The sequence below is a fragment of the Balaenoptera acutorostrata genome, chromosome 6, assembly GCF_949987535.1.
Source record: "Balaenoptera acutorostrata chromosome 6, mBalAcu1.1, whole genome shotgun sequence".
Taxonomy (NCBI): domain Eukaryota; kingdom Metazoa; phylum Chordata; class Mammalia; order Artiodactyla; family Balaenopteridae; genus Balaenoptera; species Balaenoptera acutorostrata.
In genome coordinates, this window is record NC_080069.1 from 17,301,195 (window position 1) to 17,307,194 (window position 6,000).

Here is a 6,000-nt window from a genome sequence, read left to right on the forward strand (position 1 = left end):
ATATTAGGTCCTTAAGACTAGACAGAACCAAAAATATTCCTGATCTAGAAAGTGAGACTGAAAGGAGGGATTTGGGTTTCTTGGGAGCACTGCAAGAGAGAAAAATGTTGGACTCCAAAGATCTCCATTTCTGTGATCCATGAATGGAAACCCTTTGTCTGCATGCCCACTCCCAACCTGTGCTGCCTCTAGCTGTCTCCTCTGGGTCTTGACTCAGGATCAGAGCTGGGCAGAGGCTCTAGATGTAGGCTGGGGAGAAGTTGCCCTGCTCAACTAACCCCTGGGGCAGGAAACTCTGGGCTGCAAAGAAGCAGATGATAATTCCAAACCCTGGTTCCACTGAGAGGTGGCAGGAATGTAACCTGAACGTGCTGCTGGAGCAGATGTGGGCTCTGGAATGCCCTTGAAATGTAAAATGGTGAACATAAAGGGAACTCGGGGACCAGCAGTCTCCATCGAGAGGAATTAATCACCTGGCCAGTTCCAGCAGATGAAACTAAAAGATCACGCCACATGACCCACTCCCTGCACGACTGTCTGCTAACCATCACCCCCTTCTCTGGCCCTGCTCAATTCTGGGCTGGCGAGGGTGGCCATGGGAACAACGAGTTCATAGCCAGGGTTCTGGAGAAGCCAAGGTCTAGCAGACAGCTCCTTGAGGGACAGGCAAATGCTATGGCAGAGCCAGGAGATTTGGGAAAGTGGGGTTAGCAGGATGGGGTATCTGTCATGGGGGAAAGAGAGAGAAAGCGGGATGGAAAAGAGGACAAAAAGGAAGGAGAAAGAGAAGGAGAAAGATCAGAGGACACCAGCAGGTGCAGCCAATGGAGAAGGAAGAAGCGACCTAGGAAGAAGGAAGAAGACTCGGGGTAAATTTGGCCCAAATCTACCAGTTTTGGAAAGGGAACCCAAATATGTGATTGTGAAAAATCCTGGAAAAGCAATTAATGCTTTTGGAATGTTCATGGCTCTGCCATTTGACCGTTAAAGAAGAGGAAAACCCAGGGGCCCTCTCTTTCCTAAAACAGTTTGGTCACCATGGATCCTGCAACTCTAGTGGCAGAACCTGGCTGGGGACCAGCTTTGGGATGGCCTGCAGGCCCTCCAAGTCTTTCTTGCAGAGAGGAAGCACACCTTCAGAGGAGGAATCCTGGGCAAGGAGTCAGGACAGAAGCACATGCAGGAGACCAGGCAAATCACTGAGCTCCCCCTGCCTCAGTTTCCCTACCAGTAAAATGGGAACTACAATGACTCTCTTACTCCTCTCCTTACATTTCGGCAAAGACCAAATGAGACAGTTTTCTTTGTCCACACACCCATCCATCCATCCATCCATCCATCCATCCATCCATCCATTGCAAAAAACGTTATCAAAGACTCATTTAAACCATTTAAACCAGGCACTGAACTGAGCGGTAAGGCTATAGGGTCCTTATTCTCAAGAAACTCAGTCTCATGGGAGAGTCACATATATGGACAGATCTTAAAGTTCAGTGGGATAAATGTTCAAACAGCAACATGCATAAAGCCTTGCCCTTGTCTGTGCTAAGATAAAGGCCAGCCTCCTCTGCATGGCTTGTAAGTGTCTCTGTGACCTGGATCTGGCATCCACATCTTCCCCAAGAACCTCTTCCGCTTGGCCTCATATTTAGACTATACCAAACTGTCTGGGATTCTCCATAGACAGGTGGGCTCACATCTCTGCACCTTGGCTATGTTGCTTTCCAAGCTTGAAATTCCAGCCTGGGACTAGTGAAAGCCAAGTGGGAATACACTGAGCATTCAAACTCGTTTTAAGGGTACAGTTAAGTACCTACTTGGATGTCCGGGACCAGACTGCTGCTGCGATAGGACTCGGACTCTCTAAATCTTTCTCCTACTTCTGTCCACAGATATAAGGGCCCCAGAGAGAGAGGCCAGACAATGGTGCAAGGGGAGAGGAGAAATATTCAGATCCAGACCTTGTGGGGAAAGTTTTGTCTTCCCTCAGAGCACACGTGATTGTGGGAACTCCTTGGCTATTCAATCCAACTTGAGTTTGTGCTTATCACTCATTCGTTCATTCATTCATTCATCGATCATGGTGCTTATTCAGAGGTGACTACTATGGCTCCAGCTCTAGTCTTCAGTCTAGGATGTGGAGGAAGAATAGATCAGAGCCCCACTTCTTGTTGAGCTGTGTGATAAATAGTGTGACAGAGGCATATGCTAAACAGGGGTCATCAGAGCACAGAGGAGGATTCCCAGAGGTAAACTGTAACCTGGGTCTTTAAGGACAGCAGGAATTTCCCAACACGATAAGGATTGCATGGGTGTAGGGAGGGGATTCCTGAAACAGAGGGATGATCTCATGCAAAGCTTGGAGGCATGAGAAACTGTGGCAAGTTCAAGAGGTTGGAGCTAGTTCAGACTGGCTGGAAGGTAGGGACAGAGAAGGGGCTGTGTGCATGTGGGGAGGTGGGGTAGGGGTTAGGATGTGTGCACGTTTGGGTGGGTGTAGGGGGCCTGAGGTGGCAGTTGGTAGCAGAATGACCAAGACGGTGGCATTTGAGGTTGGAGAGGTAGAGTCCAGATGATCACAGGGTAGTTCAACTTTGTTCTGTGGGTAACGAGGAACTTCCGGAGGATTTTAAGCAGGGAAATGATGAGGTCACATTTCCCTATTGATTATATTTTGTGTCCAGGAATATAGGTATTTAAAGAGGTAAAATACGGATATTTCTTGCTTTTGTGGCCTTTAAGGTTTGATCGAAATGACGCATACACTCAGTGCCCTTCTACCTTCTCCTCTGGGTTTGTCTACATGTTTGCAATCTGAGTGTCCTAGCCAGCTTTCCCCAGGCTGTGAACCTCGGGCCAGAGGCCACAGTGCACTGCTGGATTTGTCCTGTGCCTCCCCAGAGCATGATCCTCGTCCTCCACCCATTGTCGCAGGTTGGGGGTCTGTTGTGAAGGGACAGACCCCTCTCTAAACCCCAACCAGAGGCCCCTGGCTGCTGCTGTGTCCACTGTCAGGTAACAGGAAACAATGGTTGCCTGACCTACCTCAAGCCAGGTATGCAGGGCATCTCAGAGGCCCCAGTTAGTCCCCACTGTCCCCCCGATGCTCCAGGATCAATCCCGGCCTCCTTCCCTTTGGAGAGCTTTCTAGAACTTGGCATACTTCCTGATTGAACCATCCATTCTTCGCCAGCAAATAATTTGTCATGGACTGGACTAGGTGTTTTCCAGCATTCCAGGGAACCTCTGCGCAAAGCTGAATGAGAGAAAACAAAGGTATAAGGATTATCACAAACCATTTGGTGGAGGAGCTTAGAGATGGGGAAGAGTGTTGGCTAAATAAGGAGCCCAGCCAGTTCCCTTAAACATTCAGCCAAGACTTCCGTGTGTGCATTCTTTCTGCTGCTCCCAGAACCCACTCTGCTCCTGCCACACCTCTGTCTCTGCTCTAGTGCTTTGCCTGGCTCGCTCCTGCCCTGGTTTCCAACCTCCCCCTCTGGCAGTACCTCCCAAGTGGGGTCAAGAGCTTGGGCTAGGGGCTTCCTTCTGTCTTCCCCAGCCTCCCAGGACTTGCCTGCTCTATGTCTGAGTCACCTTCAGAGCACACACACACTTCTCATTCGTGGTTCCTCTCTAGTGCCCCAAGCAAAGTGAGTGCTTTGTGATGGTTGGAAGGAAGTGATGGGAAAGTGGTTCATCTTCTGAGGGTTGAGGATTTAGCAGCTGCCTTGAGTTTCTTCCTTTGTGAAGGGACAAAGAGAACGGGATCCATCTGAAGCAAGATTGTACGGTACATAGTTTGTCTTCAGCGATGGCCCCAAACCCCCTATTTCGGTGGGCTTTACCATTCCTTCATTCATCCCTGCTTCCATGGATGGCTTTTAGGTCTGATCTCCACCTGTCAAGTTATCCTACCAGACACTGTAATTTATAAACACTCACATGGGCGATGGGGTGAATTCCAAGTCATGGATCTTCAGGATTTATGAGGTCACCTTGTAGCATCTTCTCTGCTGGGGAGCAGGCTGGTCAGGGCAGACAGTGGACACAGCCTATGAGCTCTCTGATGGCCACACTGCCTCTGCATCCCAGTGCCTGCCTCAGAGATAAGCACAGGCTGGATGGGGCAAGGTGGATCATGAAGGTTTTTGAATGAATGAATGGAGATTCCATTTTTTAAATGAACAAATGAGTCCTCTACTCCTCCTGTGTTTTTTTTTTTTAAACATCTTTATTGAAGTATAATTGCCTTACAATAGTGTGTTAGCTTCTGCTTTATAACAAAGTGAATCAGTTATACATATACAATATGTTCCCATTTCTCTTCCCTCTTGCATCTCCCTCCCTCCCACCCTCCCCATCCCACCCCTCTAGGTGGTCACAAAGCACCGAGCTGATCTCCCTGTGCTGTGCGGCTGCTTCCCACTAGTTATCTATTTTACATTTGGTAGTGTATATATGTCCATGACACTCTCTTACCCTGTCACATCTCACCCCACCCCCTCCCCATATCCTCAAGTCCATTCTCTAGTAGGTCTGTGTCTTTATTCCCGTCTTGCCACTAGGCTCTTCATGGCCTTTTTTTTTTTTTTTTCCCTTAGATTCCGTATATATGTGTTAGCATACTGTATTTGTTTTTCTCTTTCTGACTTACTTCACTCTGTATGACAGACTCTAACTCCATCCACCTCATTACAAATACCTCCATTTCATTTCTTTTTATGGCTGAGTAATATTCCATTGTATATATGTGCCACATCTTCTTTATCCATTCATCTGTCGATGGACACTTAGGTTGCTTCCATGTCCCGGCTATTGTAAATAGAGCTGCAATGAACATTTTGGTACATGACTCTTTTTGACCTATGGTTTTCTCAGGGTATATGCCCAGTAGTGGGATTGCTGGGTCGTATGGTAGTTCTATTTGTAGTTTTTTAAGGAACCTCCATACTGTTCTCCATAGTGGCTGTATCAATTTACATTCCCACCAACAGTGCAAGAGTGTTCCCTTTCCTCCACACCCTCTCCAGCATTTATTGTTTCTAGATTTTTTGATGATGGCCATTCTGACCGGTGTGAGATGATATCTCATTGTAGTTTTGATTTGCATTTCTCTAATGATTAATGATGTTGAGCATTCTTTCATGTGTCTGTAGGCCATCTGTATATCTTCTTTGGAGAAATGTCTATTTAGATCTTCTGCCCATTTTTGGATTGGGTTGTTCCTTTTTTTGTTATTGATCTGCATGAGCTGCTTGTAAATCTTGGAGATTAATCCTTTGTCAGTTGCTTCATTTGCAAATATTTTCTCCCATTCTGAGGGTTGTCTTTTGGTCTTGTTTATGGTTTCCTTTGCTGTGCAAAAGCTTTTAAGTTTCATTAGGTCCCATTTGTTTATTTGTGTTCTTATTTCCATTTCTCTGGGAGCTGGGTCAAAAAGAATCTTGCTGGGATGTATGTCATAGAGTGTTCTGCCTATGTTTTCCTCTAAGAGTTTGATAGTGTCTGCCCTTACACTTAGGTCTTTAATCCATTTTGAGTTTATTTTTGAGCATGGTGTCAGGGAGTGTTCTAATTTCATACTTTTACATGTTCCTGTCCAATTTTCCCAGCACCACTTATTGAAGAGGCTGTCTTTTCTCCACTGTATATGCTTGCCTCCTTTATCAAAGATAAGTTGACCATATGTGTGTGGGTTTATCTCTGGGCTTTCTATCCTGTTCCATTGATCTATATTTCTGTTTTTGTGCCAGTACCAAACTGTCTTGATTACTGAAGGCTTTGTAATATAGTCTGAAGTCAGGGAGCCTGATTCCTCCAGCTCCATTTTTCGTTCTCAAGATGGCTTTGGCTATTCGGGGTCTTTTGTGTCTCCATACAAATTGTGAAATTTTTTGTTCTAGTTCTGTGAAAAATGCCAGTGGTAGTTTGATAGGGATTGCATTGAATCTGTAGATTGCTTTGGGAAGTAGAGTCATTTTCACAATGTTGATTCTTCCA